A 19,993-nucleotide genomic window follows, 5' to 3' on the forward strand; every position below is an offset into this window, starting at 1 on the left:
GACACATTTTTAAGATTACAATTTTTTTGACCCTCGTCGTCAGCCGGTTAATCATCTTTTCGCGGCCGGCCCCTTCACTTTTGCGTGCGTTAGCGGGTTTCGACCGCCGGCGCGGGGTCTCCGGGGCACCTCGGACCCGCCGGGGAGCGGGGAAAGGGCCGCGGAGGGATGAATTGTGCGGCGGCCGAGTCGGGGCAGGCGAGGGGGGCACGGGTTAAGTAGATTTGCAGTGCACATGCTGATGGGTGCGACCATACCAGCACTAATGCACCGGATCCCATCAGAACTCCGCAGTTAAGCGTGCTTGGGCGAGAGCAGTACTAAGATGGGTGACCTCTTGGGAAGTCCTCGTGTTGCACCCCTCTTTTTATCTTTTCAGCCGGTTAATCATCTTTTCGCGGCCGACCCCTTCAATTTTTGGAGACAAATAGGGTGGTCAAGTTCCGGAGGAGCTTGGGGGCGTTTTTTGACCCTTAATTTCGAATTTTTCTTGTATTTTGACACATTTTTAAGATTACAATTTTTTTGACCCTCGTCGTCAGCCGGTTAATCATCTTTTCGCGGCCGGCCCCTTCACTTTTGCGTGCGTTAGCGGGTTTCGACCGCCGGCGCGGGGTCTCCGGGGCACCTCGGACCCGCCGGGGAGCGGGGAAAGGGCCGCGGAGGGATGAATTGTGCGGCGGCCGAGTCGGGGCAGGCGAGGGGGGCACGGGTTAAGTAGATTTGCAGTGCACATGCTGATGGGTGCGACCATACCAGCACTAATGCACCGGATCCCATCAGAACTCCGCAGTTAAGCGTGCTTGGGCGAGAGCAGTACTAAGATGGGTGACCTCTTGGGAAGTCCTCGTGTTGCACCCCTCTTTTTATCTTTTCAGCCGGTTAATCATCTTTTCGCGGCCGACCCCTTCAATTTTTGGAGACAAATAGGGTGGTCAAGTTCCGGAGGAGCTTGGGGGCGTTTTTTGACCCTTAATTTCGAATTTTTCTTGTATTTTGACACATTTTTAAGATTACAATTTTTTTGACCCTCGTCGTCAGCCGGTTAATCATCTTTTCGCGGCCGGCCCCTTCACTTTTGCGTGCGTTAGCGGGTTTCGACCGCCGGCGCGGGGTCTCCGGGGCACCTCGGACCCGCCGGGGAGCGGGGAAAGGGCCGCGGAGGGATGAATTGTGCGGCGGCCGAGTCGGGGCAGGCGAGGGGGGCACGGGTTAAGTAGATTTGCAGTGCACATGCTGATGGGTGCGACCATACCAGCACTAATGCACCGGATCCCATCAGAACTCCGCAGTTAAGCGTGCTTGGGCGAGAGCAGTACTAAGATGGGTGACCTCTTGGGAAGTCCTCGTGTTGCACCCCTCTTTTTATCTTTTCAGCCGGTTAATCATCTTTTCGCGGCCGACCCCTTCAATTTTTGGAGACAAATAGGGTGGTCAAGTTCCGGAGGAGCTTGGGGGCGTTTTTTGACCCTTAATTTCGAATTTTTCTTGTATTTTGACACATTTTTAAGATTACAATTTTTTTGACCCTCGTCGTCAGCCGGTTAATCATCTTTTCGCGGCCGGCCCCTTCACTTTTGCGTGCGTTAGCGGGTTTCGACCGCCGGCGCGGGTCTCCGGGGCACCTCGGACCCGCCGGGGAGCGGGGAAAGGGCCGCGGATGGATGAATTGTGCGGCGGCCGAGTCGGGGAAGGCGAGGGGGGCACGGGTTAAGTAGATTTGCAGTGCACATGCTGATGGGTGCGACCATACCAGCACTAATGCACCGGATCCCATCAGAACTCCGCAGTTAAGCGTGCTTGGGCGAGAGCAGTACTAAGATGGGTGACCTCTTGGGAAGTCCTCGTGTTGCACCCCTCTTTTTATCTTTTCAGCCGGTTAATCATCTTTTCGCGGCCGACCCCTTCACTTTTGGGAGACAAAGAGGGTGGCCACGTTCCGGAGGAGCTTGTGGGCGTTTTTTGACCCTTAATTTCGAATTTTTCTTGTATTTTGACACATTTTTAAGATTACAATTTTTTTGACCCTCGTCGTCAGCCGGTTAATCATCTTTTCGCGGCCGGCCCCTTCACTTTTGCGTGCGTTAGCGGGTTTCGACCGCCGGCGCGGGGTCTCCGGGGCACCTCGGACCCGCCGGGGAGCGGGGAAAGGGCCGCGGAGGGATGAATTGTGCGGCGGCCGAGTCGGGGCAGGCGAGGGGGGCACGGGTTAAGTAGATTTGCAGTGCACATGCTGATGGGTGCGACCATACCAGCACTAATGCACCGGATCCCATCAGAACTCCGCAGTTAAGCGTGCTTGGGCGAGAGCAGTACTAAGATGGGTGACCTCTTGGGAAGTCCTCGTGTTGCACCCCTCTTTTTATCTTTTCAGCCGGTTAATCATCTTTTCGCGGCCGACCCCTTCAATTTTTGGAGACAAATAGGGTGGTCAAGTTCCGGAGGAGCTTGGGGGCGTTTTTTGACCCTTAATTTCGAATTTTTCTTGTATTTTGACACATTTTTAAGATTACAATTTTTTTGACCCTCGTCGTCAGCCGGTTAATCATCTTTTCGCGGCGCCGGCCCCTTCACTTTTGCGTGCGTTAGCGGGTTTCGACCGCCGGCGCGGGGTCTCCGGGGCACCTCGGACCCGCCGGGGAGCGGGGAAAGGGCCGCGGAGGGATGAATTGTGCGGCGGCCGAGTCGGGGCAGGCGAGGGGGGCACGGGTTAAGTAGATTTGCAGTGCACATGCTGATGGGTGCGACCATACCAGCACTAATGCACCGGATCCCATCAGAACTCCGCAGTTAAGCGTGCTTGGGCGAGAGCAGTACTAAGATGGGTGACCTCTTGGGAAGTCCTCGTGTTGCACCCCTCTTTTTATCTTTTCAGCCGGTTAATCATCTTTTCGCGGCCGACCCCTTCAATTTTTGGAGACAAATAGGGTGGTCAAGTTCCGGAGGAGCTTGGGGGCGTTTTTTTACCCTTAATTTCGAATTTTTCTTGTATTTTGACACATTTTTAAGATTACAATTTTTTTGACCCTCGTCGTCAGCCGGTTAATCATCTTTTCGCGGCCGGCCCCTTCACTTTTGCGTGCGTTAGCGGGTTTCGACCGCCGGCGCGGGGTCTCCGGGGCACCTCGGACCCGCCGGGGAGCGGGAAAGGGCCGCGGAGGGATGAATTGTGCGGCGGCCGAGTCGGGGCAGGCGAGGGGGGCACGGGTTAAGTAGATTTGCAGTGCACATGCTGATGGGTGCGACCATACCAGCACTAATGCACCGGATCCCATCAGAACTCCGCAGTTAAGCGTGCTTGGGCGAGAGCAGTACTAAGATGGGTGACCTCTTGGGAAGTCCTCGTGTTGCACCCCTCTTTTTATCTTTTCAGCCGGTTAATCATCTTTTCGCGGCCGACCCCTTCAATTTTTGGAGACAAATAGGGTGGTCAAGTTCCGGAGGAGCTTGGGGGCGTTTTTTGACCCTTAATTTCGAATTTTTCTTGTATTTTGACACATTTTTAAGATTACAATTTTTTTGACCCTCGTCGTCAGCCGGTTAATCATCTTTTCGCGGCCGGCCCCTTCACTTTTGCGTGCGTTAGCGGGTTTCGACCGCCGGCGCGGGGTCTCCGGGGCACCTCGGACCCGCCGGGGAGCGGGGAAAGGGCCGCGGAGGGATGAATTGTGCGGCGGCCGAGTCGGGGCAGGCGAGGGGGGCACGGGTTAAGTAGATTTGCAGTGCACATGCTGATGGGTGCGACCATACCAGCACTAATGCACCGGATCCCATCAGAACTCCGCAGTTAAGCGTGCTTGGGCGAGAGCAGTACTAAGATGGGTGACCTCTTGGGAAGTCCTCGTGTTGCACCCCTCTTTTTATCTTTTCAGCCGGTTAATCATCTTTTCGCGGCCGACCCCTTCAATTGTTGGAGACAAATAGGGTGGTCAAGTTCCGGAGGAGCTTGGGGGCGTTTTTTGACCCTTAATTTCGAATTTTTCTTGTATTTTGACACATTTTTAAGATTACAATTTTTTTGACCCTCGTCGTCAGCCGGTTAATCATCTTTTCGCGGCCGGCCCCTTCACTTTTGCGTGCGTTAGCGGGTTTCGACCGCCGGCGCGGGGTCTCCGGGGCACCTCGGACCCGCCGGGGAGCGGGAAAGGGCCGCGGAGGGATGAATTGTGCGGCGGCCGAGTCGGGGCAGGCGAGGGGGGCACGGGTTAAGTAGATTTGCAGTGCACATGCTGATGGGTGCGACCATACCAGCACTAATGCACCGGATCCCATCAGAACTCCGCAGTTAAGCGTGCTTGGGCGAGAGCAGTACTAAGATGGGTGACCTCTTGGGAAGTCCTCGTGTTGCACCCCTCTTTTTATCTTTTCAGCCGGTTAATCATCTTTTCGCGGCCGACCCCTTCAATTGTTGGAGACAAATAGGGTGGTCAAGTTCCGGAGGAGCTTGGGGCGTTTTTTGACCCTTAATTTCGAATTTTTCTTGTATTTTGACACATTTTTAAGATTACAATTTTTTTGACCCTCGTCGTCAGCCGGTTAATCATCTTTTCGCGGCCGGCCCCTTCACTTTTGCGTGCGTTAGCGGGTTTCGACCGCCGGCGCGGGGTCTCCGGGGCACCTCGGACCCGCCGGGGAGCGGGGAAAGGGCCGCGGAGGGATGAATTGTGCGGCGGCCGAGTCGGGGCAGGCGAGGGGGGCACGGGTTAAGTAGATTTGCAGTGCACATGCTGATGGGTGCGACCATACCAGCACTAATGCACCGGATCCCATCAGAACTCCGCAGTTAAGCGTGCTTGGGCGAGAGCAGTACTAAGATGGGTGACCTCTTGGGAAGTCCTCGTGTTGCACCCCTCTTTTTATCTTTTCAGCCGGTTAATCATCTTTTCGCGGCCGACCCCTTCAATTGTTGGAGACAAATAGGGTGGTCAAGTTCCGGAGGAGCTTGGGGGCGTTTTTTGACCCTTAATTTCGAATTTTTCTTGTATTTTGACACATTTTTAAGATTACAATTTTTTTGACCCTCGTCGTCAGCCGGTTAATCATCTTTTCGCGGCCGGCCCCTTCACTTTTGCGTGCGTTAGCGGGTTTCGACCGCCGGCGCGGGGTCTCCGGGGCACCTCGGACCCGCCGGGGAGCGGGGAAAGGGCCGCGGAGGGATGAATTGTGCGGCGGCCGAGTCGGGGCAGGCGAGGGGGGCACGGGTTAAGTAGATTTGCAGTGCACATGCTGATGGGTGCGACCATACCAGCACTAATGCACCGGATCCCATCAGAACTCCGCAGTTAAGCGTGCTTGGGCGAGAGCAGTACTAAGATGGGTGACCTCTTGGGAAGTCCTCGTGTTGCACCCCTCTTTTTATCTTTTCAGCCGGTTAATCATCTTTTCGCGGCCGACCCCTTCAATTGTTGGAGACAAATAGGGTGGTCAAGTTCCGGAGGAGCTTGGGGGCGTTTTTTGACCCTTAATTTCGAATTTTTCTTGTATTTTGACACATTTTTAAGATTACAATTTTTTTGACCCTCGTCGTCAGCCGGTTAATCATCTTTTCGCGGCCGGCCCCTTCACTTTTGCGTGCGTTAGCGGGTTTCGACCGCCGGCGCGGGGTCTCCGGGGCACCTCGGACCCGCCGGGGAGCGGGAAAGGGCCGCGGAGGGATGAATTGTGCGGCGGCCGAGTCGGGGCAGGCGAGGGGGGCACGGGTTAAGTAGATTTGCAGTGCACATGCTGATGGGTGCGACCATACCAGCACTAATGCACCGGATCCCATCAGAACTCCGCAGTTAAGCGTGCTTGGGCGAGAGCAGTACTAAGATGGGTGACCTCTTGGGAAGTCCTCGTGTTGCACCCCTCTTTTTATCTTTTCAGCCGGTTAATCATCTTTTCGCGGCCGACCCCTTCACTTGTTGGAGACATATAGGGTGGTCAAGTTCCGGAGGAGCTTGGGGGCGTTTTTTGACCCTTAATTTCGAATTTTTCTTGTATTTTGACACATTTTTAAGATTACAATTTTTTTGACCCTCGTCGTCAGCCGGTTAATCATCTTTTCGCGGCCGGCCCCTTCACTTTTGCGTGCGTTAGCGGGTTTCGACCGCCGGCGCGGGGTCTCCGGGGCACCTCGGACCCGCCGGGGAGCGGGGAAAGGGCCGCGGAGGGATGAATTGTGCGGCGGCCGAGTCGGGGCAGGCGAGGGGGGCACGGGTTAAGTAGATTTGCAGTGCACATGCTGATGGGTGCGACCATACCAGCACTAATGCACCGGATCCCATCAGAACTCCGCAGTTAAGCGTGCTTGGGCGAGAGCAGTACTAAGATGGGTGACCTCTTGGGAAGTCCTCGTGTTGCACCCCTCTTTTTATCTTTTCAGCCGGTTAATCATCTTTTCGCGGCCGACCCCTTCAATTGTTGGAGACAAATAGGGTGGTCAAGTTCCGGAGGAGCTTGGGGGCGTTTTTTGACCCTTAATTTCGAATTTTTCTTGTATTTTGACACATTTTTAAGATTACAATTTTTTTGACCCTCGTCGTCAGCCGGTTAATCATCTTTTCGCGGCCGGCCCCTTCACTTTTGCGTGCGTTAGCGGGTTTCGACCGCCGGCGCGGGGTCTCCGGGGCACCTCGGACCCGCCGGGGAGCGGGGAAAGGGCCGCGGAGGGATGAATTGTGCGGCGGCCGAGTCGGGGCAGGCGAGGGGGGCACGGGTTAAGTAGATTTGCAGTGCACATGCTGATGGGTGCGACCATACCAGCACTAATGCACCGGATCCCATCAGAACTCCGCAGTTAAGCGTGCTTGGGCGAGAGCAGTACTAAGATGGGTGACCTCTTGGGAAGTCCTCGTGTTGCACCCCTCTTTTTATCTTTTCAGCCGGTTAATCATCTTTTCGCGGCCGACCCCTTCAATTGTTGGAGACAAATAGGGTGGTCAAGTTCCGGAGGAGCTTGGGGGCGTTTTTTGACCCTTAATTTCGAATTTTTCTTGTATTTTGACACATTTTTAAGATTACAATTTTTTTGACCCTCGTCGTCAGCCGGTTAATCATCTTTTCGCGGCCGGCCCCTTCACTTTTGCGTGCGTTAGCGGGTTTCGACCGCCGGCGCGGGGTCTCCGGGGCACCTCGGACCCGCCGGGGAGCGGGGAAAGGGCCGCGGAGGGATGAATTGTGCGGCGGCCGAGTCGGGGCAGGCGAGGGGGGCACGGGTTAAGTAGATTTGCAGTGCACATGCTGATGGGTGCGACCATACCAGCACTAATGCACCGGATCCCATCAGAACTCCGCAGTTAAGCGTGCTTGGGCGAGAGCAGTACTAAGATGGGTGACCTCTTGGGAAGTCCTCGTGTTGCACCCCTCTTTTTATCTTTTCAGCCGGTTAATCATCTTTTCGCGGCCGACCCCTTCAATTGTTGGAGACAAATAGGGTGGTCAAGTTCCGGAGGAGCTTGGGGGCGTTTTTTGACCCTTAATTTCGAATTTTTCTTGTATTTTGACACATTTTTAAGATTACAATTTTTTTGACCCTCGTCGTCAGCCGGTTAATCATCTTTTCGCGGCCGGCCCCTTCACTTTTGCGTGCGTTAGCGGGTTTCGACCGCCGGCGCGGGGTCTCCGGGGCACCTCGGACCCGCCGGGGAGCGGGGAAAGGGCCGCGGAGGGATGAATTGTGCGGCGGCCGAGTCGGGGCAGGCGAGGGGGGCACGGGTTAAGTAGATTTGCAGTGCACATGCTGATGGGTGCGACCATACCAGCACTAATGCACCGGATCCCATCAGAACTCCGCAGTTAAGCGTGCTTGGGCGAGAGCAGTACTAAGATGGGTGACCTCTTGGGAAGTCCTCGTGTTGCACCCCTCTTTTTATCTTTTCAGCCGGTTAATCATCTTTTCGCGGCCGACCCCTTCAATTGTTGGAGACAAATAGGGTGGTCAAGTTCCGGAGGAGCTTGGGGGCGTTTTTTGACCCTTAATTTCGAATTTTTCTTGTATTTTGACACATTTTTAAGATTACAATTTTTTTGACCCTCGTCGTCAGCCGGTTAATCATCTTTTCGCGGCCGGCCCCTTCACTTTTGCGTGCGTTAGCGGGTTTCGACCGCCGGCGCGGGGTCTCCGGGGCACCTCGGACCCGCCGGGGAGCGGGGAAAGGGCCGCGGAGGGATGAATTGTGCGGCGGCCGAGTCGGGGCAGGCGAGGGGGGCACGGGTTAAGTAGATTTGCAGTGCACATGCTGATGGGTGCGACCATACCAGCACTAATGCACCGGATCCCATCAGAACTCCGCAGTTAAGCGTGCTTGGGCGAGAGCAGTACTAAGATGGGTGACCTCTTGGGAAGTCCTCGTGTTGCACCCCTCTTTTTATCTTTTCAGCCGGTTAATCATCTTTTCGCGGCCGACCCCTTCAATTGTTGGAGACAAATAGGGTGGTCAAGTTCCGGAGGAGCTTGGGGGCGTTTTTTGACCCTTAATTTCGAATTTTTCTTGTATTTTGACACATTTTTAAGATTACAATTTTTTTGACCCTCGTCGTCAGCCGGTTAATCATCTTTTCGCGGCCGGCCCCTTCACTTTTGCGTGCGTTAGCGGGTTTCGACCGCCGGCGCGGGGTCTCCGGGGCACCTCGGACCCGCCGGGGAGCGGGGAAAGGGCCGCGGAGGGATGAATTGTGCGGCGGCCGAGTCGGGGCAGGCGAGGGGGGCACGGGTTAAGTAGATTTGCAGTGCACATGCTGATGGGTGCGACCATACCAGCACTAATGCACCGGATCCCATCAGAACTCCGCAGTTAAGCGTGCTTGGGCGAGAGCAGTACTAAGATGGGTGACCTCTTGGGAAGTCCTCGTGTTGCACCCCTCTTTTTATCTTTTCAGCCGGTTAATCATCTTTTCGCGCGCCGACCCCTTCAATTTTGGAGACAAATAGGGTGGTCAAGTTCCGGAGGAGCTTGGGGGCGTTTTTTGACCCTTAATTTCGAATTTTTCTTGTATTTTGACACATTTTTAAGATTACAATTTTTTTGACCCTCGTCGTCAGCCGGTTAATCATCTTTTCGCGGCCGGCCCCTTCACTTTTGCGTGCGTTAGCGGGTTTCGACCGCCGGCGCGGGGTCTCCGGGGCACCTCGGACCCGCCGGGGAGCGGGGAAAGGGCCGCGGAGGGATGAATTGTGCGGCGGCCGAGTCGGGGCAGGCGAGGGGGGCACGGGTTAAGTAGATTTGCAGTGCACATGCTGATGGGTGCGACCATACCAGCACTAATGCACCGGATCCCATCAGAACTCCGCAGTTAAGCGTGCTTGGGCGAGAGCAGTACTAAGATGGGTGACCTCTTGGGAAGTCCTCGTGTTGCACCCCTCTTTTTATCTTTTCAGCCGGTTAATCATCTTTTCGCGGCCGACCCCTTCAATTTTTGGAGACAAATAGGGTGGTCAAGTTCCGGAGGAGCTTGGGGGCGTTTTTTGACCCTTAATTTCGAATTTTTCTTGTATTTTGACACATTTTTAAGATTACAATTTTTTTGACCCTCGTCGTCAGCCGGTTAATCATCTTTTCGCGGCCGGCCCCTTCACTTTTGCGTGCGTTAGCGGGTTTCGACCGCCGGCGCGGGGTCTCTTGCGGGCCTCGGACCCGCCGGGGAGCGGGGAAAGGGCCGCGGAGGGATGAATTGTGCGGCGGCCGAGTCGGGGCAGGCGAGGGGGGCACGGGTTAAGTAGATTTGCAGTGCACATGCTGATGGGTGCGACCATACCAGCACTAATGCACCGGATCCCATCAGAACTCCGCAGTTAAGCGTGCTTGGGCGAGAGCAGTACTAAGATGGGTGACCTCTTGGGAAGTCCTCGTGTTGCACCCCTCTTTTTATCTTTTCAGCCGGTTAATCATCTTTTCGCGGCCGACCCCTTCAATTGTTGGAGACAAATAGGGTGGTCAAGTTCCGGAGGAGCTTGGGGGCGTTTTTTGACCCTTAATTTCGAATTTTTCTTGTATTTTGACACATTTTTAAGATTACAATTTTTTTGACCCTCGTCGTCAGCCGGTTAATCATCTTTTCGCGGCCGGCCCCTTCACTTTTGCGTGCGTTAGCGGGTTTCGACCGCCGGCGCGGGGTCTCCGGGGCACCTCGGACCCGCCGGGGAGCGGGGAAAGGGCCGCGGAGGGATGAATTGTGCGGCGGCCGAGTCGGGGCAGGCGAGGGGGGCACGGGTTAAGTAGATTTGCAGTGCACATGCTGATGGGTGCGACCATACCAGCACTAATGCACCGGATCCCATCAGAACTCCGCAGTTAAGCGTGCTTGGGCGAGAGCAGTACTAAGATGGGTGACCTCTTGGGAAGTCCTCGTGTTGCACCCCTCTTTTTATCTTTTCAGCCGGTTAATCATCTTTTCGCGGCCGACCCCTTCAATTGTTGGAGACAAATAGGGTGGTCAAGTTCCGGAGGAGCTTGGGGGCGTTTTTTGACCCTTAATTTCGAATTTTTCTTGTATTTTGACACATTTTTAAGATTACAATTTTTTTGACCCTCGTCGTCAGCCGGTTAATCATCTTTTCGCGGCCGGCCCCTTCACTTTTGCGTGCGTTAGCGGGTTTCGACCGCCGCGCGGGGTCTCCGGGGCACCTCGGACCCGCCGGGGAGCGGGGAAAGGGCCGCGGAGGGATGAATTGTGCGGCGGCCGAGTCGGGGCAGGCGAGGGGGGCACGGGTTAAGTAGATTTGCAGTGCACATGCTGATGGGTGCGACCATACCAGCACTAATGCACCGGATCCCATCAGAACTCCGCAGTTAAGCGTGCTTGGGCGAGAGCAGTACTAAGATGGGTGACCTCTTGGGAAGTCCTCGTGTTGCACCCCTCTTTTTATCTTTTCAGCCGGTTAATCATCTTTTCGCGGCCGACCCCTTCAATTGTTGGAGACAAATAGGGTGGTCAAGTTCCGGAGGAGCTTGGGGGCGTTTTTTGACCCTTAATTTCGAATTTTTCTTGTATTTTGACACATTTTTAAGATTACAATTTTTTTGACCCTCGTCGTCAGCCGGTTAATCATCTTTTCGCGGCCGGCCCCTTCACTTTTGCGTGCGTTAGCGGGTTTCGACCGCCGGCGCGGGGTCTCCGGGGCACCTCGGACCCGCCGGGGAGCGGGGAAAGGGCCGCGGAGGGATGAATTGTGCGGCGGCCGAGTCGGGGCAGGCGAGGGGGGCACGGGTTAAGTAGATTTGCAGTGCACATGCTGATGGGTGCGACCATACCAGCACTAATGCACCGGATCCCATCAGAACTCCGCAGTTAAGCGTGCTTGGGCGAGAGCAGTACTAAGATGGGTGACCTCTTGGGAAGTCCTCGTGTTGCACCCCTCTTTTTATCTTTTCAGCCGGTTAATCATCTTTTCGCGGCCGACCCCTTCAATTGTTGGAGACAAATAGGGTGGTCAAGTTCCGGAGGAGCTTGGGGGCGTTTTTTGACCCTTAATTTCGAATTTTTCTTGTATTTTGACACATTTTTAAGATTACAATTTTTTTGACCCTCGTCGTCAGCCGGTTAATCATCTTTTCGCGGCCGGCCCCTTCACTTTTGCGTGCGTTAGCGGGTTTCGACCGCCGGCGCGGGGTCTCCGGGGCACCTCGGACCCGCCGGGGAGCGGGGAAAGGGCCGCGGAGGGATGAATTGTGCGGCGGCCGAGTCGGGGCAGGCGAGGGGGGCACGGGTTAAGTAGATTTGCAGTGCACATGCTGATGGGTGCGACCATACCAGCACTAATGCACCGGATCCCATCAGAACTCCGCAGTTAAGCGTGCTTGGGCGAGAGCAGTACTAAGATGGGTGACCTCTTGGGAAGTCCTCGTGTTGCACCCCTCTTTTTATCTTTTCAGCCGGTTAATCATCTTTTCGCGGCCGACCCCTTCAATTGTTGGAGACAAATAGGGTGGTCAAGTTCCGGAGGAGCTTGGGGGCGTTTTTTGACCCTTAATTTCGAATTTTTCTTGTATTTTGACACATTTTTAAGATTACAATTTTTTTGACCCTCGTCGTCAGCCGGTTAATCATCTTTTCGCGGCCGGCCCCTTCACTTTTGCGTGCGTTAGCGGGTTTCGACCGCCGGCGCGGGGTCTCCGGGGCACCTCGGACCCGCCGGGGAGCGGGGAAAGGGCCGCGGAGGGATGAATTGTGCGGCGGCCGAGTCGGGGCAGGCGAGGGGGGCACGGGTTAAGTAGATTTGCAGTGCACATGCTGATGGGTGCGACCATACCAGCACTAATGCACCGGATCCCATCAGAACTCCGCAGTTAAGCGTGCTTGGGCGAGAGCAGTACTAAGATGGGTGACCTCTTGGGAAGTCCTCGTGTTGCACCCCTCTTTTTATCTTTTCAGCCGGTTAATCATCTTTTCGCGGCCGACCCCTTCAATTGTTGGAGACAAATAGGGTGGTCAAGTTCCGGAGGAGCTTGGGGGCGTTTTTTGACCCTTAATTTCGAATTTTTCTTGTATTTTGACACATTTTTAAGATTACAATTTTTTTGACCCTCGTCGTCAGCCGGTTAATCATCTTTTCGCGGCCGGCCCCTTCACTTTTGCGTGCGTTAGCGGGTTTCGACCGCCGGCGCGGGGTCTCCGGGGCACCTCGGACCCGCCGGGGAGCGGGGAAAGGGCCGCGGAGGGATGAATTGTGCGGCGGCCGAGTCGGGGCAGGCGAGGGGGGCACGGGTTAAGTAGATTTGCAGTGCACATGCTGATGGGTGCGACCATACCAGCACTAATGCACCGGATCCCATCAGAACTCCGCAGTTAAGCGTGCTTGGGCGAGAGCAGTACTAAGATGGGTGACCTCTTGGGAAGTCCTCGTGTTGCACCCCTCTTTTTATCTTTTCAGCCGGTTAATCATCTTTTCGCGGCCGACCCCTTCAATTGTTGGAGACAAATAGGGTGGTCAAGTTCCGGAGGAGCTTGGGGGCGTTTTTTGACCCTTAATTTCGAATTTTTCTTGTATTTTGACACATTTTTAAGATTACAATTTTTTTGACCCTCGTCGTCAGCCGGTTAATCATCTTTTCGCGGCCGGCCCCTTCACTTTTGCGTGCGTTAGCGGGTTTCGACCGCCGGCGCGGGGTCTCCGGGGCACCTCGGACCCGCCGGGGAGCGGGGAAAGGGCCGCGGAGGGATGAATTGTGCGGCGGCCGAGTCGGGGCAGGCGAGGGGGGCACGGGTTAAGTAGATTTGCAGTGCACATGCTGATGGGTGCGACCATACCAGCACTAATGCACCGGATCCCATCAGAACTCCGCAGTTAAGCGTGCTTGGGCGAGAGCAGTACTAAGATGGGTGACCTCTTGGGAAGTCCTCGTGTTGCACCCCTCTTTTTATCTTTTCAGCCGGTTAATCATCTTTTCGCGGCCGACCCCTTCAATTGTTGGAGACAAATAGGGTGGTCAAGTTCCGGAGGAGCTTGGGGGCGTTTTTTGACCCTTAATTTCGAATTTTTCTTGTATTTTGACACATTTTTAAGATTACAATTTTTTTGACCCTCGTCGTCAGCCGGTTAATCATCTTTTCGCGGCCGGCCCCTTCACTTTTGCGTGCGTTAGCGGGTTTCGACCGCCGGCGCGGGGTCTCCGGGGCACCTCGGACCCGCCGGGGAGCGGGGAAAGGGCCGCGGAGGGATGAATTGTGCGGCGGCCGAGTCGGGGCAGGCGAGGGGGGCACGGGTTAAGTAGATTTGCAGTGCACATGCTGATGGGTGCGACCATACCAGCACTAATGCACCGGATCCCATCAGAACTCCGCAGTTAAGCGTGCTTGGGCGAGAGCAGTACTAAGATGGGTGACCTCTTGGGAAGTCCTCGTGTTGCACCCCTCTTTTTATCTTTTCAGCCGGTTAATCATCTTTTCGCGGCCGACCCCTTCAATTGTTGGAGACAAATAGGGTGGTCAAGTTCCGGAGGAGCTTGGGGGCGTTTTTTGACCCTTAATTTCGAATTTTTCTTGTATTTTGACACATTTTTAAGATTACAATTTTTTTGACCCTCGTCGTCAGCCGGTTAATCATCTTTTCGCGGCCGGCCCCTTCACTTTTGCGTGCGTTAGCGGGTTTCGACCGCCGGCGCGGGGTCTCCGGGGCACCTCGGACCCGCCGGGGAGCGGGGAAAGGGCCGCGGAGGGATGAATTGTGCGGCGGCCGAGTCGGGGCAGGCGAGGGGGGCACGGGTTAAGTAGATTTGCAGTGCACATGCTGATGGGTGCGACCATACCAGCACTAATGCACCGGATCCCATCAGAACTCCGCAGTTAAGCGTGCTTGGGCGAGAGCAGTACTAAGATGGGTGACCTCTTGGGAAGTCCTCGTGTTGCACCCCTCTTTTTATCTTTTCAGCCGGTTAATCATCTTTTCGCGGCCGACCCCTTCAATTGTTGGAGACAAATAGGGTGGTCAAGTTCCGGAGGAGCTTGGGGGCGTTTTTTGACCCTTAATTTCGAATTTTTCTTGTATTTTGACACATTTTTAAGATTACAATTTTTTTGACCCTCGTCGTCAGCCGGTTAATCATCTTTTCGCGGCCGGCCCCTTCACTTTTGCGTGCGTTAGCGGGTTTCGACCGCCGGCGCGGGGTCTCCGGGGCACCTCGGACCCGCCGGGGAGCGGGGAAAGGGCCGCGGAGGGATGAATTGTGCGGCGGCCGAGTCGGGGCAGGCGAGGGGGGCACGGGTTAAGTAGATTTGCAGTGCACATGCTGATGGGTGCGACCATACCAGCACTAATGCACCGGATCCCATCAGAACTCCGCAGTTAAGCGTGCTTGGGCGAGAGCAGTACTAAGATGGGTGACCTCTTGGGAAGTCCTCGTGTTGCACCCCTCTTTTTATCTTTTCAGCCGGTTAATCATCTTTTCGCGGCCGACCCCTTCAATTGTTGGAGACAAATAGGGTGGTCAAGTTCCGGAGGAGCTTGGGGGCGTTTTTTGACCCTTAATTTCGAATTTTTCTTGTATTTTGACACATTTTTAAGATTACAATTTTTTTGACCCTCGTCGTCAGCCGGTTAATCATCTTTTCGCGGCCGGCCCCTTCACTTTTGCGTGCGTTAGCGGGTTTCGACCGCCGGCGCGGGGTCTCCGGGGCACCTCGGACCCGCCGGGGAGCGGGGAAAGGGCCGCGGAGGGATGAATTGTGCGGCGGCCGAGTCGGGGCAGGCGAGGGGGGCACGGGTTAAGTAGATTTGCAGTGCACATGCTGATGGGTGCGACCATACCAGCACTAATGCACCGGATCCCATCAGAACTCCGCAGTTAAGCGTGCTTGGGCGAGAGCAGTACTAAGATGGGTGACCTCTTGGGAAGTCCTCGTGTTGCACCCCTCTTTTTATCTTTTCAGCCGGTTAATCATCTTTTCGCGGCCGACCCCTTCAATTGTTGGAGACAAATAGGGTGGTCAAGTTCCGGAGGAGCTTGGGGGCGTTTTTTGACCCTTAATTTCGAATTTTTCTTGTATTTTGACACATTTTTAAGATTACAATTTTTTTGACCCTCGTCGTCAGCCGGTTAATCATCTTTTCGCGGCCGGCCCCTTCACTTTTGCGTGCGTTAGCGGGTTTCGACCGCCGGCGCGGGGTCTCCGGGGCACCTCGGACCCGCCGGGGAGCGGGGAAAGGGCCGCGGAGGGATGAATTGTGCGGCGGCCGAGTCGGGGCAGGCGAGGGGGGCACGGGTTAAGTAGATTTGCAGTGCACATGCTGATGGGTGCGACCATACCAGCACTAATGCACCGGATCCCATCAGAACTCCGCAGTTAAGCGTGCTTGGGCGAGAGCAGTACTAAGATGGGTGACCTCTTGGGAAGTCCTCGTGTTGCACCCCTCTTTTTATCTTTTCAGCCGGTTAATCATCTTTTCGCGGCCGACCCCTTCAATTGTTGGAGACAAATAGGGTGGTCAAGTTCCGGAGGAGCTTGGGGGCGTTTTTTGACCCTTAATTTCGAATTTTTCTTGTATTTTGACACATTTTTAAGATTACAATTTTTTTGACCCTCGTCGTCAGCCGGTTAATCATCTTTTCGCGGCCGGCCCCTTCACTTTTGCGTGCGTTAGCGGGTTTCGACCGCCGGCGCGGGGTCTCCGGGGCACCTCGGACCCGCCGGGGAGCGGGGAAAGGGCCGCGGAGGGATGAATTGTGCGGCGGCCGAGTCGGGGCAGGCGAGGGGGGCACGGGTTAAGTAGATTTGCAGTGCACATGCTGATGGGTGCGACCATACCAGCACTAATGCACCGGATCCCATCAGAACTCCGCAGTTAAGCGTGCTTGGGCGAGAGCAGTACTAAGATGGGTGACCTCTTGGGAAGTCCTCGTGTTGCACCCCTCTTTTTATCTTTTCAGCCGGTTAATCATCTTTTCGCGGCCGACCCCTTCAATTGTTGGAGACAAATAGGGTGGTCAAGTTCCGGAGGAGCTTGGGGGCGTTTTTTGACCCTTAATTTCGAATTTTTCTTGTATTTTGACACATTTTTAAGATTACAATTTTTTTGACCCTCGTCGTCAGCCGGTTAATCATCTTTTCGCGGCCGGCCCCTTCACTTTTGCGTGCGTTAGCGGGTTTCGACCGCCGGCGCGGGGTCTCCGGGGCACCTCGGACCCGCCGGGGAGCGGGGAAAGGGCCGCGGAGGGATGAATTGTGCGGCGGCCGAGTCGGGGCAGGCGAGGGGGGCACGGGTTAAGTAGATTTGCAGTGCACATGCTGATGGGTGCGACCATACCAGCACTAATGCACCGGATCCCATCAGAACTCCGCAGTTAAGCGTGCTTGGGCGAGAGCAGTACTAAGATGGGTGACCTCTTGGGAAGTCCTCGTGTTGCACCCCTCTTTTTATCTTTTCAGCCGGTTAATCATCTTTTCGCGGCCGACCCCTTCAATTGTTGGAGACAAATAGGGTGGTCAAGTTCCGGAGGAGCTTGGGGGCGTTTTTTGACCCTTAATTTCGAATTTTTCTTGTATTTTGACACATTTTTAAGATTACAATTTTTTTGACCCTCGTCGTCAGCCGGTTAATCATCTTTTCGCGGCCGGCCCCTTCACTTTTGCGTGCGTTAGCGGGTTTCGACCGCCGGCGCGGGGTCTCCGGGGCACCTCGGACCCGCCGGGGAGCGGGGAAAGGGCCGCGGAGGGATGAATTGTGCGGCGGCCGAGTCGGGGCAGGCGAGGGGGGCACGGGTTAAGTAGATTTGCAGTGCACATGCTGATGGGTGCGACCATACCAGCACTAATGCACCGGATCCCATCAGAACTCCGCAGTTAAGCGTGCTTGGGCGAGAGCAGTACTAAGATGGGTGACCTCTTGGGAAGTCCTCGTGTTGCACCCCTCTTTTTATCTTTTCAGCCGGTTAATCATCTTTTCGCGGCCGACCCCTTCACTTGTTCGTGACAAATCGGGTGGTCAAGTTCCGGAGGAGCTTGGGGGCGTTTTTTGACCCTTAATTTCGAATTTTTCTTGTATTTTGACACATTTTTAAGATTACAATTTTTTTGACCCTCGTCGTCAGCCGGTTAATCATCTTTTCGCGGCCGGCCCCTTCACTTTTGCGTGCGTTAGCGGGTTTCGACCGCCGGCGCGGGGTCTCCGGGGCACCTCGGACCCGCCGGGGAGCGGGGAAAGGGCCGCGGAGGGATGAATTGTGCGGCGGCCGAGTCGGGGCAGGCGAGGGGGGCACGGGTTAAGTAGATTTGCAGTGCACATGCTGATGGGTGCGACCATACCAGCACTAATGCACCGGATCCCATCAGAACTCCGCAGTTAAGCGTGCTTGGGCGAGAGCAGTACTAAGATGGGTGACCTCTTGGGAAGTCCTCGTGTTGCACCCCTCTTTTTATCTTTTCAGCCGGTTAATCATCTTTTCGCGGCCGACCCCTTCAATTGTTGGAGACAAATAGGGTGGTCAAGTTCCGGAGGAGCTTGGGGGCGTTTTTTGACCCTTAATTTCGAATTTTTCTTGTATTTTGACACATTTTTAAGATTACAATTTTTTTGACCCTCGTCGTCAGCCGGTTAATCATCTTTTCGCGGCCGGCCCCTTCACTTTTGCGTGCGTTAGCGGGTTTCGACCGCCGGCGCGGGGTCTCCGGGGCACCTCGGACCCGCCGGGGAGCGGGGAAAGGGCCGCGGAGGGATGAATTGTGCGGCGGCCGAGTCGGGGCAGGCGAGGGGGGCACGGGTTAAGTAGATTTGCAGTGCACATGCTGATGGGTGCGACCATACCAGCACTAATGCACCGGATCCCATCAGAACTCCGCAGTTAAGCGTGCTTGGGCGAGAGCAGTACTAAGATGGGTGACCTCTTGGGAAGTCCTCGTGTTGCACCCCTCTTTTTATCTTTTCAGCCGGTTAATCATCTTTTCGCGGCCGACCCCTTCAATTGTTGGAGACAAATAGGGTGGTCAAGTTCCGGAGGAGCTTGGGGGCGTTTTTTGACCCTTAATTTCGAATTTTTCTTGTATTTTGACACATTTTTAAGATTACAATTTTTTTGACCCTCGTCGTCAGCCGGTTAATCATCTTTTCGCGGCCGGCCCCTTCACTTTTGCGTGCGTTAGCGGGTTTCGACCGCCGGCGCGGGGTCTCCGGGGCACCTCGGACCCGCCGGGGAGCGGGGAAAGGGCCGCGGAGGGATGAATTGTGCGGCGGCCGAGTCGGGGCAGGCGAGGGGGGCACGGGTTAAGTAGATTTGCAGTGCACATGCTGATGGGTGCGACCATACCAGCACTAATGCACCGGATCCCATCAGAACTCCGCAGTTAAGCGTGCTTGGGCGAGAGCAGTACTAAGATGGGTGACCTCTTGGGAAGTCCTCGTGTTGCACCCCTCTTTTTATCTTTTCAGCCGGTTAATCATCTTTTCGCGGCCGACCCCTTCAATTGTTGGAGACAAATAGGGTGGTCAAGTTCCGGAGGAGCTTGGGGGCGTTTTTTGACCCTTAATTTCGAATTTTTCTTGTATTTTGACACATTTTTAAGATTACAATTTTTTTGACCCTCGTCGTCAGCCGGTTAATCATCTTTTCGCGGCCGGCCCCTTCACTTTTGCGTGCGTTAGCGGGTTTCGACCGCCGGCGCGGGGTCTCCGGGGCACCTCGGACCCGCCGGGGAGCGGGGAAAGGGCCGCGGAGGGATGAATTGTGCGGCGGCCGAGTCGGGGCAGGCGAGGGGGGCACGGGTTAAGTAGATTTGCAGTGCACATGCTGATGGGTGCGACCATACCAGCACTAATGCACCGGATCCCATCAGAACTCCGCAGTTAAGCGTGCTTGGGCGAGAGCAGTACTAAGATGGGTGACCTCTTGGGAAGTCCTCGTGTTGCACCCCTCTTTTTATCTTTTCAGCCGGTTAATCATCTTTTCGCGGCCGACCCCTTCAATTGTTGGAGACAAATAGGGTGGTCAAGTTCCGGAGGAGCTTGGGGGCGTTTTTTGACCCTTAATTTCGAATTTTTCTTGTATTTTGACACATTTTTAAGATTACAATTTTTTTGACCCTCGTCGTCAGCCGGTTAATCATCTTTTCGCGGCCGGCCCCTTCACTTTTGCGTGCGTTAGCGGGTTTCGACCGCCGGCGCGGGGTCTCCGGGGCACCTCGGACCCGCCGGGGAGCGGGGAAAGGGCCGCGGAGGGATGAATTGTGCGGCGGCCGAGTCGGGGCAGGCGAGGGGGGCACGGGTTAAGTAGATTTGCAGTGCACATGCTGATGGGTGCGACCATACCAGCACTAATGCACCGGATCCCATCAGAACTCCGCAGTTAAGCGTGCTTGGGCGAGAGCAGTACTAAGATGGGTGACCTCTTGGGAAGTCCTCGTGTTGCACCCCTCTTTTTATCTTTTCAGCCGGTTAATCATCTTTTCGCGGCCGACCCCTTCAATTGTTGGAGACAAATAGGGTGGTCAAGTTCCGGAGGAGCTTGGGGGCGTTTTTTGACCCTTAATTTCGAATTTTTCTTGTATTTTGACACATTTTTAAGATTACAATTTTTTTGACCCTCGT

The 19,993-nt window shown here is 55.0% G+C and overlaps 40 non-coding genes across 40 annotated transcripts; all 40 read left to right on the forward strand.

Moving 5' to 3' along the window:
• Positions 1 to 243: 243 nt before the first annotated feature.
• Positions 244 to 362, forward strand: LOC127903308 (5S ribosomal RNA). The gene has a single exon (XR_008056026.1). It is a non-coding gene; the product is annotated as a 5S ribosomal RNA (ribosomal RNA).
• A 380-nt stretch (positions 363 to 742) lies between these two features.
• On the forward strand, positions 743 to 861 carry LOC127903309 (5S ribosomal RNA). The gene has a single exon (XR_008056027.1). It is a non-coding gene; the product is annotated as a 5S ribosomal RNA (ribosomal RNA).
• Positions 862 to 1,241: 380 nt separating this feature from the next.
• On the forward strand, positions 1,242 to 1,360 carry LOC127903310 (5S ribosomal RNA). Its single transcript, XR_008056028.1, has one exon. It is a non-coding gene; the product is annotated as a 5S ribosomal RNA (ribosomal RNA).
• A 379-nt stretch (positions 1,361 to 1,739) lies between these two features.
• On the forward strand, positions 1,740 to 1,858 carry LOC127903312 (5S ribosomal RNA). Its single transcript, XR_008056030.1, has one exon. It is a non-coding gene; the product is annotated as a 5S ribosomal RNA (ribosomal RNA).
• A 380-nt stretch (positions 1,859 to 2,238) lies between these two features.
• Positions 2,239 to 2,357, forward strand: LOC127903313 (5S ribosomal RNA). The gene has a single exon (XR_008056031.1). It is a non-coding gene; the product is annotated as a 5S ribosomal RNA (ribosomal RNA).
• A 382-nt stretch (positions 2,358 to 2,739) lies between these two features.
• On the forward strand, positions 2,740 to 2,858 carry LOC127903314 (5S ribosomal RNA). The gene has a single exon (XR_008056032.1). It is a non-coding gene; the product is annotated as a 5S ribosomal RNA (ribosomal RNA).
• Positions 2,859 to 3,237: 379 nt separating this feature from the next.
• On the forward strand, positions 3,238 to 3,356 carry LOC127903315 (5S ribosomal RNA). Its single transcript, XR_008056033.1, has one exon. It is a non-coding gene; the product is annotated as a 5S ribosomal RNA (ribosomal RNA).
• A 380-nt stretch (positions 3,357 to 3,736) lies between these two features.
• LOC127903316 (5S ribosomal RNA) lies at positions 3,737 to 3,855 on the forward strand. Its single transcript, XR_008056034.1, has one exon. It is a non-coding gene; the product is annotated as a 5S ribosomal RNA (ribosomal RNA).
• A 379-nt stretch (positions 3,856 to 4,234) lies between these two features.
• LOC127903317 (5S ribosomal RNA) lies at positions 4,235 to 4,353 on the forward strand. The gene has a single exon (XR_008056035.1). It is a non-coding gene; the product is annotated as a 5S ribosomal RNA (ribosomal RNA).
• A 379-nt stretch (positions 4,354 to 4,732) lies between these two features.
• LOC127903318 (5S ribosomal RNA) lies at positions 4,733 to 4,851 on the forward strand. The gene has a single exon (XR_008056036.1). It is a non-coding gene; the product is annotated as a 5S ribosomal RNA (ribosomal RNA).
• A 380-nt stretch (positions 4,852 to 5,231) lies between these two features.
• Positions 5,232 to 5,350, forward strand: LOC127903319 (5S ribosomal RNA). The gene has a single exon (XR_008056037.1). It is a non-coding gene; the product is annotated as a 5S ribosomal RNA (ribosomal RNA).
• A 379-nt stretch (positions 5,351 to 5,729) lies between these two features.
• Positions 5,730 to 5,848, forward strand: LOC127903320 (5S ribosomal RNA). Its single transcript, XR_008056038.1, has one exon. It is a non-coding gene; the product is annotated as a 5S ribosomal RNA (ribosomal RNA).
• Positions 5,849 to 6,228: 380 nt separating this feature from the next.
• On the forward strand, positions 6,229 to 6,347 carry LOC127903321 (5S ribosomal RNA). The gene has a single exon (XR_008056039.1). It is a non-coding gene; the product is annotated as a 5S ribosomal RNA (ribosomal RNA).
• A 380-nt stretch (positions 6,348 to 6,727) lies between these two features.
• LOC127903323 (5S ribosomal RNA) lies at positions 6,728 to 6,846 on the forward strand. Its single transcript, XR_008056041.1, has one exon. It is a non-coding gene; the product is annotated as a 5S ribosomal RNA (ribosomal RNA).
• Positions 6,847 to 7,226: 380 nt separating this feature from the next.
• LOC127903324 (5S ribosomal RNA) lies at positions 7,227 to 7,345 on the forward strand. Its single transcript, XR_008056042.1, has one exon. It is a non-coding gene; the product is annotated as a 5S ribosomal RNA (ribosomal RNA).
• Positions 7,346 to 7,725: 380 nt separating this feature from the next.
• On the forward strand, positions 7,726 to 7,844 carry LOC127903325 (5S ribosomal RNA). The gene has a single exon (XR_008056043.1). It is a non-coding gene; the product is annotated as a 5S ribosomal RNA (ribosomal RNA).
• A 380-nt stretch (positions 7,845 to 8,224) lies between these two features.
• Positions 8,225 to 8,343, forward strand: LOC127903326 (5S ribosomal RNA). The gene has a single exon (XR_008056044.1). It is a non-coding gene; the product is annotated as a 5S ribosomal RNA (ribosomal RNA).
• A 380-nt stretch (positions 8,344 to 8,723) lies between these two features.
• LOC127903327 (5S ribosomal RNA) lies at positions 8,724 to 8,842 on the forward strand. Its single transcript, XR_008056045.1, has one exon. It is a non-coding gene; the product is annotated as a 5S ribosomal RNA (ribosomal RNA).
• Positions 8,843 to 9,222: 380 nt separating this feature from the next.
• Positions 9,223 to 9,341, forward strand: LOC127903328 (5S ribosomal RNA). Its single transcript, XR_008056046.1, has one exon. It is a non-coding gene; the product is annotated as a 5S ribosomal RNA (ribosomal RNA).
• Positions 9,342 to 9,721: 380 nt separating this feature from the next.
• Positions 9,722 to 9,840, forward strand: LOC127903329 (5S ribosomal RNA). The gene has a single exon (XR_008056047.1). It is a non-coding gene; the product is annotated as a 5S ribosomal RNA (ribosomal RNA).
• A 380-nt stretch (positions 9,841 to 10,220) lies between these two features.
• Positions 10,221 to 10,339, forward strand: LOC127903330 (5S ribosomal RNA). The gene has a single exon (XR_008056048.1). It is a non-coding gene; the product is annotated as a 5S ribosomal RNA (ribosomal RNA).
• Positions 10,340 to 10,718: 379 nt separating this feature from the next.
• Positions 10,719 to 10,837, forward strand: LOC127903331 (5S ribosomal RNA). Its single transcript, XR_008056049.1, has one exon. It is a non-coding gene; the product is annotated as a 5S ribosomal RNA (ribosomal RNA).
• Positions 10,838 to 11,217: 380 nt separating this feature from the next.
• LOC127903332 (5S ribosomal RNA) lies at positions 11,218 to 11,336 on the forward strand. Its single transcript, XR_008056050.1, has one exon. It is a non-coding gene; the product is annotated as a 5S ribosomal RNA (ribosomal RNA).
• Positions 11,337 to 11,716: 380 nt separating this feature from the next.
• Positions 11,717 to 11,835, forward strand: LOC127903334 (5S ribosomal RNA). Its single transcript, XR_008056052.1, has one exon. It is a non-coding gene; the product is annotated as a 5S ribosomal RNA (ribosomal RNA).
• A 380-nt stretch (positions 11,836 to 12,215) lies between these two features.
• On the forward strand, positions 12,216 to 12,334 carry LOC127903335 (5S ribosomal RNA). Its single transcript, XR_008056053.1, has one exon. It is a non-coding gene; the product is annotated as a 5S ribosomal RNA (ribosomal RNA).
• Positions 12,335 to 12,714: 380 nt separating this feature from the next.
• LOC127903336 (5S ribosomal RNA) lies at positions 12,715 to 12,833 on the forward strand. The gene has a single exon (XR_008056054.1). It is a non-coding gene; the product is annotated as a 5S ribosomal RNA (ribosomal RNA).
• Positions 12,834 to 13,213: 380 nt separating this feature from the next.
• On the forward strand, positions 13,214 to 13,332 carry LOC127903337 (5S ribosomal RNA). The gene has a single exon (XR_008056055.1). It is a non-coding gene; the product is annotated as a 5S ribosomal RNA (ribosomal RNA).
• A 380-nt stretch (positions 13,333 to 13,712) lies between these two features.
• On the forward strand, positions 13,713 to 13,831 carry LOC127903338 (5S ribosomal RNA). The gene has a single exon (XR_008056056.1). It is a non-coding gene; the product is annotated as a 5S ribosomal RNA (ribosomal RNA).
• Positions 13,832 to 14,211: 380 nt separating this feature from the next.
• Positions 14,212 to 14,330, forward strand: LOC127903339 (5S ribosomal RNA). Its single transcript, XR_008056057.1, has one exon. It is a non-coding gene; the product is annotated as a 5S ribosomal RNA (ribosomal RNA).
• A 380-nt stretch (positions 14,331 to 14,710) lies between these two features.
• On the forward strand, positions 14,711 to 14,829 carry LOC127903340 (5S ribosomal RNA). Its single transcript, XR_008056058.1, has one exon. It is a non-coding gene; the product is annotated as a 5S ribosomal RNA (ribosomal RNA).
• A 380-nt stretch (positions 14,830 to 15,209) lies between these two features.
• LOC127903341 (5S ribosomal RNA) lies at positions 15,210 to 15,328 on the forward strand. The gene has a single exon (XR_008056059.1). It is a non-coding gene; the product is annotated as a 5S ribosomal RNA (ribosomal RNA).
• Positions 15,329 to 15,708: 380 nt separating this feature from the next.
• LOC127903342 (5S ribosomal RNA) lies at positions 15,709 to 15,827 on the forward strand. Its single transcript, XR_008056060.1, has one exon. It is a non-coding gene; the product is annotated as a 5S ribosomal RNA (ribosomal RNA).
• Positions 15,828 to 16,207: 380 nt separating this feature from the next.
• On the forward strand, positions 16,208 to 16,326 carry LOC127903343 (5S ribosomal RNA). The gene has a single exon (XR_008056061.1). It is a non-coding gene; the product is annotated as a 5S ribosomal RNA (ribosomal RNA).
• A 380-nt stretch (positions 16,327 to 16,706) lies between these two features.
• On the forward strand, positions 16,707 to 16,825 carry LOC127903345 (5S ribosomal RNA). The gene has a single exon (XR_008056063.1). It is a non-coding gene; the product is annotated as a 5S ribosomal RNA (ribosomal RNA).
• A 380-nt stretch (positions 16,826 to 17,205) lies between these two features.
• Positions 17,206 to 17,324, forward strand: LOC127903346 (5S ribosomal RNA). The gene has a single exon (XR_008056064.1). It is a non-coding gene; the product is annotated as a 5S ribosomal RNA (ribosomal RNA).
• Positions 17,325 to 17,704: 380 nt separating this feature from the next.
• Positions 17,705 to 17,823, forward strand: LOC127903347 (5S ribosomal RNA). The gene has a single exon (XR_008056065.1). It is a non-coding gene; the product is annotated as a 5S ribosomal RNA (ribosomal RNA).
• A 380-nt stretch (positions 17,824 to 18,203) lies between these two features.
• Positions 18,204 to 18,322, forward strand: LOC127903348 (5S ribosomal RNA). The gene has a single exon (XR_008056066.1). It is a non-coding gene; the product is annotated as a 5S ribosomal RNA (ribosomal RNA).
• Positions 18,323 to 18,702: 380 nt separating this feature from the next.
• Positions 18,703 to 18,821, forward strand: LOC127903349 (5S ribosomal RNA). Its single transcript, XR_008056067.1, has one exon. It is a non-coding gene; the product is annotated as a 5S ribosomal RNA (ribosomal RNA).
• A 380-nt stretch (positions 18,822 to 19,201) lies between these two features.
• Positions 19,202 to 19,320, forward strand: LOC127903350 (5S ribosomal RNA). Its single transcript, XR_008056068.1, has one exon. It is a non-coding gene; the product is annotated as a 5S ribosomal RNA (ribosomal RNA).
• A 380-nt stretch (positions 19,321 to 19,700) lies between these two features.
• On the forward strand, positions 19,701 to 19,819 carry LOC127903351 (5S ribosomal RNA). Its single transcript, XR_008056069.1, has one exon. It is a non-coding gene; the product is annotated as a 5S ribosomal RNA (ribosomal RNA).
• The last annotated feature ends 174 nt before the right edge of the window (positions 19,820 to 19,993 follow it).

The sequence above is a fragment of the Citrus sinensis genome, chromosome 6 (assembly GCF_022201045.2).
Source record: "Citrus sinensis cultivar Valencia sweet orange chromosome 6, DVS_A1.0, whole genome shotgun sequence".
In the NCBI taxonomy this organism is placed as follows: domain Eukaryota; kingdom Viridiplantae; phylum Streptophyta; class Magnoliopsida; order Sapindales; family Rutaceae; genus Citrus; species Citrus sinensis.